The following is an 11,302-nucleotide window of genomic DNA, read 5'->3' on the forward strand; positions in this document are numbered from 1 at the left end:
GAGGCTCCTGACTTGGGACAGGCGCAAAAATGCGGCGGGGTTAAACATGTTTGTGAGATCTCAACCCTCCCCCTATACCTCTAACCAATGTAGTAAAGTAAACGCATAACAATACGCACATTAAAATTCAGTTCAAGAGAAATCCGAGTCTGATGTCAGAAGATGTGACCAAAGAAAATAAACAAAATGACAATAATACATAAATAACAACAGACTACTAGCAGTTAAATGACATGCCAGCTCCAGACTTCATTAAACTGACTGAAAGATTATGATTTCATCATATGAACATCAGGCACAATCCTTCCCGTTAGGGGTTTAGTATCATACCATCATAACATATATGAGAAGAACATAACCCGTGTCATGCCAACAACTGTTTTTAGAATAAAGGTGTTTAGTTCCGATGCAAAGACCTTATCAGTGACTCAATATTAACGCCAACATATGCAATCTTTAATGACTTGACAACAGTATCGTAATTATATCCCTTCTTAATAAGTCTATTCAAAGGTTTTGTAAGTTTCTGAGGTGAATACTGACACCTTTGTGCTTTATAAAGAATATTACCATAAAAAATTGGATGTGAAATACCTGAACGTATTAGAAGTCTGCATGTTGAGCTATATTTACGAATGATGTCTTTATACCGATGATAAAATTTAGTAAATGTTTTGAGTAGTTTGTGATATCGAAAACCCTGGTGTAATAATTTTTCAGTAATACATAAATTTCTCTCGTTAAATTCGAAAACATTGTTACATACACGAGCGACTCGTACAAGTTGAGATATATAAACACCGTAAGATGGTGACAAGGGAACGTCACCATCTAAAAACGGATAATTAACGATAGGAAATGAAAAATCATCCCTTTTATCATAAATTTTAGTATTCAGCTTTCCATTAGTGATATAGATATCAAGATCGAGAAAAGGGCAGTGGTCATTGTTAGTATTAGCTTTATTCAAAGTAAGTTCAACAGGATAAATTTCATTAATATACATACTGAAGTCGTCATTATTGAGAGCCAAAATATCATCCAAATATCTAAAAGTATTATTAAATTTGTTTATCAGATGTTGTTTCGATGGGTCTTTGCTTATTTTTGTCATAAATTGTAACTCATAACAATACAAAAACAGGTCCGCAATAAGTGGTGCACAGTTAGTCCCCATTGGAATTCCGATAATCTGACGATATACGGAATCTCCAAAGCGAACAAAAATGTTATCTAGTAAAAATTCAAGGGCATATATAGTATCAAAGCATGTCCAATTAACATAGTTTTTTTGTTTATTGCTACTAAAAAATGACCTAAAAGAGTTTGAACATATATATTCACATTCTGATTTTTTGAATGCCCATTTAATTAGGTGTGTGAATTTTTTCTTAATGAGAATGTGAGGCAATGTGGTATACAGGGTAGAAAAATCAAAACTTTGAACAGATTCAAAATCACCAATATAAGCATGCAATTTATCAAGTACTTCCAACGAGTTCTTGACACTCCAAAAGTAATTTATTCCACTATTTTCGAAGGCCTTATTTGAACAATTTATTATCAGGTTTTTAATTGTACCAAGTGTGCTGGTAAGAAGAATAGACAATTTAGTAGTTGAACAATGGCTTGAAGACGAAATAAATCTATATTTGTAAGGGGTTTTGTGTAGCTTCGGAAGCCAATACATAATTGGGACTTTCATTGTATTTGGCTCTGCTTGTAAAGCGGTGGCTAAAAGTTTATGTTTGTTACAGATTTCGTTTTCTGAAAATGGAGTCAGTTGGAATGTTGGTGAATTGGTGATTTCCTTTTTCAGAACCTCAATGTAAAATTTACGTCAAACAATAATAATATTATTAGCAGCTTTATCTGCCGGGACAAAAACAAATTCCTTGGCTAGTTCTTTTAGTTTATGTTTGATACGAGAAATAGGTTTATTGTGGTTATCGTTTATAGTAAAATGTTCTTTAAAATGTTGAATACGTATATCAACTATCTTCATTACTGAATTAAAAAAATAGTCCAAAGATTTTTTGTCAGCTTTTTCCCGTTTTATCCATTTCATACAGTAAGTATGGAGTAAGTCGTGGATGATATTACGACACTCATACCAATTAATAATTGACGGGGGACGATATTTCGGTCCTTTACTGAGGAATGATTTTAACTCACGGTCTTGAACGATGTTAAGATCTCCTGTTATAACATGGGAAATGGGTCCATAAATATATTCGGAATTACTGCAATTACATGAAGTAGGTGTATTTTCACTGATATTAACATCTTTACACAATTGACTATAATTAAACACAAATTTCCGGGTAGATTTCTTGTAAATATAACAAATAAGAGGTAGCTCAGTATGGTTATTCCATGTTCATTTTAAACGTTTAAAGTATTTGAGATTAGTTTGTGGCATTTTTTTTTTTTTCAACAAACCTCATTTACACCTTTGATTTAGATATTCAAATTTACCTTCTTTTCTCTTTTCATGGTTTTTTTAAAAGGAATTTTAGAGAAAAGTAAAATCACAAAATTTCTATACTCCGATGAAAATTCAAAAAGGAAGGTCTCTAATCAAATGGCAAAATCAAAAGCTCAAAAGCATCAAACGAATGGACCTTCATGATCCTAAATGATTATGGTCCGCAATAATGAGTTGTTATGATACCAGCATTGTTAAAATAAAACAGGATGTATTTTCACTTTTTGATAGTAAGGAAATCCGTAATACAATTTACCGTAGTTATTAAATAATGATTGATGCCAAGATTTTTTAAATTTTTTTGAAACATTTCAAGTCTTCGATCATTTTATGAAGTACGTTGCTTAACTTTTAACTTTCTGACGCCACAGTCTATTTTGTTAAGTGCAAATCAAAAGATATTGGTAAATGAGTTCATGTATCGATAAAAACTAAGTGCAATTGTCGTTATTAAAAATATGAAATAAAACAAATCTGACATTCATGCACCAGTTCTAACGTAATATAGTACACCAAAATGGTTTGAAGCGCTACTAACATCTTGCGTAATATTCTTTCACAAATTAACTCTCTTTCATCTGTTCAATCCTTTGCTTTTATTTCAGTATCAGATAGTGCCAAACACATTTAGCACTGTTAACTAAATTGTAGATAACATCTTCTTTACAAAATAAGGACTAGAAAATCTATGACGATGACAAAACTTGATTAGTATTTCCTTCAGAAATTATTGTCAGTGTTAAAAAGACAAACATATGCAACTTTTTGGAAATAAAACCTTAGTTAGCTAAAATCGAAATAGGTTTAATTTCGCTCCAAAAACTATGAATAAAATAAACGTTAATAAGACTAATATCAAATGAATGAAGAAAAAACTTCTGCTTGGTGTTTCCATTGTTTTGGTTTTATATATATTAAGTTAGTTACAACAATTCTTTCAATACAAAGATAACTCTTTCACTATGAATCTGTGAGAAAAAATATAGAAATCATTAAAAAAAATCTCCCTATATTTAAACAGAAGACTGACATGAGTTCATATTGTTTTAAATCTTGTTTATCATTGTATCACCAGCCCATAATTCAATATTTCAGCACTGGCATGAACATATCAATATTGTCTTTATAAAAAAGTTGTGTTATAAGATTATGATTTGTTTTCAAATCAAGTCGTACAGTTATCTTATGCATAACTGGCATTCCTTGTTTGGCTATTATTCATGTCCTTTTGGTTTTATCAAAGTTTTAACGTTTATACAAGTTCGGGATTTTAAAATCATTTGGCATGGATCATGACAAATGAGACATGAATTGTCGAAAGCAAATCTGGCGCAGAAAATAAGTACCCTTAACGTAATCTTACATATATACCATTTTGACCTCGATTTCAAGATTGATTAGATATGGACATATTTTAAAAAGTGCGAGCTGTGCAACGGTTTCCTACAGTATTCATCTTTTTATTGTTTCTGTTTGTCCCTCTCCGCCTCGTGGTTTTTGTTACCCTTTCATATCATCTTATTTATAATCAGGTTTTGAAACAATTAAGATTGGTCGTCAAATAAATTGAAATATTCCTTTCTTTTCATACTATGTTTATATAAAGGACAACAAGACAAAAGGGTAACTGTTTGTCTTTCACGCTTTATAAACTTTAGTTATTATGAATTACTTATTCGGCTTTGATGCAGTATGATCGTTAATATGTATATATTATATTGTTTGTATATTTTTGTTGTGTAGATTAAACGATTTGATATGAATTTTAAGACAACAAAAACCTGAAATGCATGTCATAATTCATTTTATCATTCTAGTTGTTGTTTGAAAAACATACATCTAGCAAAGATTTACTTAAACAGTCCTATAAATCATTGACTATCAACTACGATAAATAATAGATTTTGAAGGGATTATCCAATTATTTCGCGCAATTTTCCTGTTAAGATTGCTAGGGAGTGTTAACTAAAATTGATAGAATTTTTTGATAATTTGTCAAAATGAAGTTTGTATCTTGCTTTTTTCAAATATACATTAACAAGAATGTGTCCATAGTACACGGATGCCTCACTATCCTTTTCTATGTTTAGTGAACCGTGAAATTGGGATAAAAACTCTAATTTGCATTAAAATTAGAAAGATAATATCAAAGGTAACAAGTATACTAAGTTTCAAATTGATTGGACTTCAACTTCATCAAAAACTACCTTGACCAAAAACTTTAACCTGAAACTTGTACTATCATTTTCTATGATCAGTGGACCATGAAATTGGGGTCAAAACTCTAATTTGGCATTAAAATTAGAAAGATCATACCATAGGGCACATGTGTACTAAGTTTCAAGTTGGACTTCCACTTCATCAAAAACTACCTTGACCAAAATCTTTAACCTGAAGCGGGACGAACGAACTAAAAGACGGACGGACGAACAGACGAACGAACTAAGGTACGGACGCACAGACCAGAAAAAATACTGCCCCTAATAATGTGGGGCATAAAAAGTATGGGTCACCAGACCTTTTTACGCGCTACAGGGTGTGCAAAATTGTCAGATTTTGTATAGTTTATGCATGGAAAATCAAATTTTGTGTGATAAAAAGAAAACGCACTATCAGAACTTTAAAATAAAACGTGAGAAGATTGCTTATACATGCTTTCAGATAAAAAAAAAAGAAAAAGAAAAAAAAGGGGTTACCGAACTTGTTTATTTGCTACATATCAAAATAGGTAAATTCATAACACTTTCTACTATAAAAATTACTGTATCTGAGTTATCTCCCCTTATTTGGCAAAGTTGAAAAAAATCTAGTCAATACAAACAAGGTGTTTTTGAGAAATTACAGCTGTAATTATGATAAAACACACAATTTTCTATATTTTTATCAAAAGTTTTTTTACATATATTACATACAACTCTCAAAATTTGCACATTTCTTCAAATATCTAGACCACAGTAATCTGCTTCCTGAAAATATAAGATGGAGGCAGACACCCAAGCCACCTTAAAACCTTTTAAATAGTCTAATTCGTTATGTCACATTAGTGAAAAGGGAAGGGTATTGTAGTTACGACATTACGAACATATCCGATATCATCTGTGAAACGGTTATACCATTACGGTCAACCAACTCGTGATGGCGTCTGTAAAATTTACGAAGAGATGATTTAAACTTCATCATTTGGAACTCTTGGTTTTATAGCTTCCTTGTGACAGCAACCCTCTATCAAGGAAATCATGATAGGAAATATAAGCCCGATAATTCAGTATCAATTGGGAGATGTATACTCCGTATGTAGGCGCAGTTGGAATGTTGCTACATAGGAATGAAAAGTTCACAATTTGGAAGCTGATATCATCTCTTTTGTTATACAGATTTGTGTTCAACCGTCCCTCATTGTCAATTTCTAGATGTGAATTAAAGATATTTGGCTGACTTAGCTGTATCTGCTGTATCATTTATGTCTAGTTCGATTGGAAAGATGCGTTCAACATAGTCACCAAATTTTGATTTATCTAGTGAGAGAGCGGAAAGTAAAGTTAAAGGATATTGCTAACTTCTTCTTCGTTCTTCCTAAGAAGTTTCTGTATGAGGTTAGCCTGATAATTATAAAGGAACAAGTTTGCAAGAAGAGGGGCACAGTTTTTTCACATGGGAATGCCGACAGTCTGTTGAAAAAAAACTTCCTCCAAACGTAACAAATATGTGTTCAACCAAAAACTCAAGTATCTGGATAATTTCAGTTTCAGAAAATTTTAAATTAGAAAAAATCTTTACAAAATAGGATTTATCAGATTTGGCTTTTTTTTTTTAGATACTTTTTGTCATACAGCTCTTTATCTGTTACGGAACTTATACATTCCCGGATTTCAAATACTAGTATTTGGCTTCAAGCGTTCCTGATGAAGGTAAATCTAGAAAAGTGCTTCGGACACATGAAATTAATAAACGTGTTGTTTTCAATTTTTGATCTCTTCGCAAGACAAGAAACTTGAATCAACGTTCGCCATTCTTTTTTTATGAAACAAAGCAATACCAACTCTTTCAATTTGTCTGTAAGTTCGGAATGGGGAATACTTGTGTAGATTGTAGAAAAGTCAAGTGTTTCGATACTATTGCTAGATGAAAGAGTCTTATATTGTGTGTACTCTGGATCTTTGGAATTTTTAAGTATTCACATCTGATTCACGCGACCTCTAGAATAGGCAATTTCACAATAATTTTGAAGCCCCGGCTTTGATAAAAAAAAAGATGTGAATAATTTAGAAAGAGATTTCGTGGAGCACTTGGAAGACACAGCAACATACCACTGTTTGTAAGGACACTTATGTAACGTAGGTATCCAATAAAGTGATGGAAGATCCAGTTCCTCATCTTTGGTTCAAATTCCAATGGAACATAGAACAGACCTATGATTAACTAGGATTTCATCTTTGGTAAGTGTCGTGAGAGTATATGTTGAGTTTCCAAATGAATTGCCAATACCATATTTATTTGTCAAGCATTATTTTATGTAATGAGATGTTGTATAGGGCTTTATTTGCAGGGATAACAACATATTCGTCATGGAGGTAGAACACGTGTTTTGTAAATTTTGGGTCTTTACAGATTGACCTAGCATGGGTATTGATATACCCATTCAGTTTCTTAAGTGGTATCTTATTTGTAGTTTTTTATTCTTAATTCGATCGTCACTTCTACGAGCCTTTTTTGTTCATCTATACCGGGTTTTGTTTACCTCTTAAGTTTAAAACGGGCACCAGTGTATGGTGTATTGCATGATAACAACTAGTTTTCCACTTTCAACAATAACAATAATCACTTTAAGAATGACAAGGTACGTGTGACGTAAACAACTTTCCTAAATATAAAACACATGACCCAACACCTATCATTTTCTATTTGGAAATTTCCTGAAAGGATAGACTAAATATTGTCAGGAAACTAAAGACAGCTCGACAACGATAACACACAAAACAAATCTTTAAGTTATTAAACTTTTGCATGTCAAGATAATATTGTTTGAAGATGTTTGGCAGAAATGTAAGGGGGTCATTAAACATTGTGTCAGACTACTCTATTCATAGAACATTTTCACTAAAAACACTTTAGATAACTTAATTCTACTTTGATAATGGGTCAGGAAAATGCCCGTTCAAATTGAGGAATATGGCACTTATTTTTCACTTGTTCTGTTAATTAATAGCGTTTAATTTTGTCAGTTTTTGTGGTCTTCCCCCCTTTTGAATTTACAATACATTATGGCGTTCGGTATTTTTATTCAACTTGTTTATACTTGTTTAACTGCACGCTGGGATCTGGAAATAATTTTATCTGAAGATAAATGTTATATTATTATTACTTTTATTATCACGCGTTTAAAGGACAAGGCAATAGATTCAAAACACGATTTGTTGGGTACATTTTTTCCAAATTTGTCGGAATTTCAACACTACACTTTCCGTTGGTAGAAATCAATACTGTCCTTTTTATCAAATTTATCTTTTCTCTTTTCAGTAGAATTTATAGAATACACTTTAGGGATCCTAAATGATTTCAAATTAAGTTGGCTGAAACGATTTTTTGCAGTTTTTTAATTCATAATGGGTTTCAAGTTTCAGAGATGAATTTACGCAACAGTGGTTTATCGATGTTGAATTCTCTCTTACTGATCTACAAGATTTGTGGCCTTTATTTATGAAAGCTAGTGTGAATAAACTAGTGCACCCCATTATCTCAACAAGTTGTCTTAGAGTTCCATGTCGGTAATGAAACCGATTGTGGAGAAATGTAGAGACACATATCCACTTATAAGATACATGTTTTTAAAAGGAAACCCATAACGTCCATACTTATTTTGTTTAACGAATAACAATGATTGATGCTATGAATATATCTATTGAAAACGTTTCAATTCTCCAATTACTTGTTTGTACTTCATATATTACCGTTATAGACCTTTAACTTTCGGGTGCCACAGTCTATTTTCATTTTAATAGTGCAAATGAAAATATATTGGTAAATGATATTAGGAATCGGTATCAACTCAGTTCAATTACAGTTAAAAAAAATATGCGGAATTTGAAGCGCTGCTAACATCTTGCGTGATCTTCTTTCACAAATTAACTCTCTTTCATGTGCACCATCCTTTGATTTTATTTCTGTATCAGATAGATTCAAACACATTTAGCAATGGTAATTATATTGTAGATAAAAACATCCTCTTTGAAAAATTAGGACAAGAAAATCTATGACGATGACAAAAATTGATTAGTATTTCCTTCAGAATTTTAAGTCAGATAGTATAAAATGACCAAACGTATGCAACTTTTTTGAAATATGTCCTAAGTTAGTTAAATCTTTAGTTTAAATATATATGGTTTTTTTTGTTACAATTAATCTTCAATACAAAGATAACTGTTTTACTGTGAATTTGTGAAAATAAATATAGAAATCACTCAAAAATCACTACATATTTTCACCGAAGACTGAATCAATAAAAGAGTTCATGTATACTATTTTGTTAGTCCTTATTCATCGTGTTATAATATTCTTGTACTTGTCTTTTACTGTATAATCTGTTTTTCATGATATCCATTTGATGTGGTTGTGTACTTATACATCCCATCACTGTGTTATTATGCTTTGGTAAAACAAATTGCATTCTTGTCCTTCATTTTAGCTAAAGTGCTTTGCCTGTATGCCTTTTTTAGTTTCCTTGTTAAACATGACGTGGCTCTGTACTTCTTCATCCCGTCATTGTCTTATTGTGCAATGGTAAATTGCCGTATTCTTGTCTTTCATTTCTGCCAATGTGGCTTTGTTTATATGCCTTTTTGTGTTTCTTTGTTACATTTTTGTTTGTTTTATAGTGATCAGAATTATAACACAATGTTGACTGCTGAACCCTCATTTGTGTCATTTTTACCTATTAATTCTGTTTATCTTCACACAGCGTTGTCAATGTAATGGAAAACAAATATGCGACTGTCATGCAAGTAAGAGGTTTAGCTAACTATAAAAACCAGGTTAAATCCATCATTTACTACATAAAGTTACTAAGTTAGGCACATCAAAGTTGTTTTTAATTCGTTTGGTGTGTTTTAGCTTCTGATTTTGCCATTTGATTTCAGACTTTCAGTTTTGAACTTTCCTCGGAGTTCGATATTTTGTTTATTTTACTTTTTAATGTTTACGTCAATCCCATTAGGTTAGACTTTTACCAATAATTTTCACATGTATGTTTCTTACATTGGCTGTTATGTGTACTATGTTAGGGGATACTTTCCGTTTTAAACTTTCCTCTAAGTTCGGTATTTTGTTAATTTAATTTTTAATTTTCACGTCAACCATTTTAGGTTAGACTTTTACAATTGATTTTCACATGTTTATTTCTTACATTGTGCTGTTATGTTTACGATGTATGGGGAGATTTGATTGCTCTAAAACATGTTCAGCCCCGCCTCATGTTTTATGTGCCCAATTCATGAGCCTGTTATTCCATAGTTGTCATTAGTTGAACTGTATTTTTTTATTAATATTATATAATAAATAAATCATTGGTAAGTTCACTTGGACTAAATATGGACAAACCAGAGAGAGAGCCGAAAACATAATTGTATAGGCTTGTTTGACTATTTAGCATTAGTTATATAATCAAAGTCACAAAAAAGTAATGCATCATTTAATTAAGGATCAATTGTAATGGTACATCGTCGACGTTTCGACCCCGAGGGTATCTCCAGCCCAGTAGTCAGCATTTCGGTGTTGACATAAATATCAATAATATGGTAATTTTTTGGTAAATTTTCTGTTCGCAGTATGAATTATTCGAAATACTTAGGATTTTTTTTTTATCTCAGGCATAGATAACCTTAGCCATATTTTGGAATTTTAGGTCATCAATGGTCTTTAACTTTTTACTTGTTTGGCGTTCTAATTATTTTGGTCTGAGCGTCCCTGGTGAGTCTTATGATGACGAAACACGCGTCTGGCGTATAAAAATTATAATCCTGGTACCTTTGATAACTATTATCATAGCAGGATATTTTACCTACAAGAAATAACACATGAAAATAAAATAATAACGAACAAACGTTTTGAATTAAGAAGTGAAGTAAACTCTGGTTTTGTTTAGATAATTTTACCGATAGAACATAGTAAATATGTTACAAACTGATTTTTTAATGTGGTTTTTTGGTGTTTATACATGTGTATAATGTTGTATATACGCCAGACGCGCGTTTCGTCTACAAAAGACTCATCAGTGACGCTCGAATCCAAAAAAGTTTAAAAGGCAAAATAAAGCACGAAGTTGAAAAGCATTGAGGACCAACATTCCTAAAAGTTTTGCCAAATCCAGCTAAGGTGTGTTGGGTATGTTTTAGAGTCAGACTTAATGTATTTGCAGCCCACAATGTGCATCAGTGAAATAAACTATTCTGAATATACCTTATAAACAAAGTTTAGGAAGCCAAACATTTGCGAATGAAGTGAACGTATATTTACCTATCGCTCCACGCGTTGAAATAGTCTAGCGTTTAATTTTGTCAGATTGTATGTACTCCACCTTTTTATTCTGACTAGTAGTTTGGTATATTTGCTAATTCTTTTTCAATTGAAACATTAAAAACAAGAATAGTATAGAGAGCAAGAATCAATAATGAAAGACCTAACTTCCTCAAATATTTATGCTATCGTTTTTCAACTAAATCAAAAATCATGATACAAATGTAACTCATGAGACTTAGCTTATATTTCTAGATCTGCCTTCATCTTTTGCGCTCAAAACCAGCCAATTGTTTACTTTGATTC

This window comes from Mytilus edulis, chromosome 9, assembly GCF_963676685.1.
Source record: "Mytilus edulis chromosome 9, xbMytEdul2.2, whole genome shotgun sequence".
In the NCBI taxonomy this organism is placed as follows: Eukaryota; Metazoa; Mollusca; class Bivalvia; order Mytilida; family Mytilidae; genus Mytilus; species Mytilus edulis.